This window comes from Mus caroli, chromosome 10, assembly GCF_900094665.2.
Source record: "Mus caroli chromosome 10, CAROLI_EIJ_v1.1, whole genome shotgun sequence".
Lineage (NCBI taxonomy): Eukaryota > Metazoa > Chordata > Mammalia > Rodentia > Muridae > Mus > Mus caroli.
In genome coordinates this window covers 10,169,595-10,170,703 of record NC_034579.1, presented here as the reverse complement: position 1 = coordinate 10,170,703, position 1,109 = coordinate 10,169,595, and the positions used below count along the sequence as shown (strand labels likewise).

Below are 1,109 nucleotides of genomic sequence, written 5' to 3'. Positions count from 1 at the left end.
TCACCAGCATCTGCTGTCACCTGAATTTTTGATCTTAGCCATTCTGACTGGTGTGAGGTGGAATCTCAGGGTTGTTTTGATTTGCATTTCCCTGAAGTACTAATTTTCCCAATGTCTTATACATGCTGTTGCCTTCCTATTTATCTGGCATGTGCTTCATTTGCTTATCAGGTTCTTGAGTAAACGCTAGTGTGCATGGGTAAGTAGTGATTTTTCAAGTGAATTCTGAGCCTTCCTCAGATTCCTAAGAATGTCTTTTATGACCCTTCTCCATAAAAATTTTATCCTTTGAGCTGTTGGGAGTTTATGGAAGAAAAGACTAGGGATACAAATAGGACAAGAAAATATTGTTTCACAAGTATTTTTAAAAGTAGAACTAGCTCTAATTGTTAAAGTCACATCTCATTTAAAAATTAATTTTAGTCTCTGCTCCTCCCTGTTCCAGAGACAGCCGAATCTTCTTCTGCAGTGCCAGCCTCCTCCCGTAGACAAAATGGTAAAGGTCGGAGTGAATGGATTTGGCCGTATTGGGTGCCTGGTCACCAGGGCTGCCTTCTGCTCTCCACATGGCAAAGTAGAGGTTGTTGCCATCAACGACCCCTTCATTGACCTCAACTACATGGTCTACATGTTCCAGTATGACTCCACCCACGGCAAATTCAACAGCACGGTCAAGGCTGAGAATGGGAAGCTTGTCATCAATGGGAAGCCCATCACCATCTTCCAGGAGCGAGACCCCACTAACATCAAATGGGGTGGGGCCAGTGCTGAGTATGTCGTGGAGTCTACTGGCGACTTCATCACAATGGAGAAGGCCGGGGCCCACTTGAAGGGTGGAGCCAAAAGGGTCATCATCTCTGCCCCTTCTGCCGATGCCCCCAGGTTTGTGATGGGTGTGAACCACAAGAAATATGACAACTCACTCAGGATTGTCAGCAATGCATCCTGCACCACCAACTGCTTAGCCCCCCTGGCCAAGGTCATCCATGACAACTTTGGCATCGTGGAAGGGCTCATGACCACGGTCCATGCCATCACTGCCACTCAAAAGACTGTGGATGGCCCCTCTGGAAAGCTGTGGCGTGATGGCCGTGGGGCTGCCCAGAACA

At 47.3% G+C, this 1,109-nt stretch overlaps 1 pseudogene; it reads left to right on the top strand.

Moving 5' to 3' along the window:
• The first annotated feature begins 493 nt into the window (after positions 1-493).
• Positions 494-1,103, top strand: LOC115032122 (annotated as a pseudogene).
• The last annotated feature ends 6 nt before the right edge of the window (positions 1,104-1,109 follow it).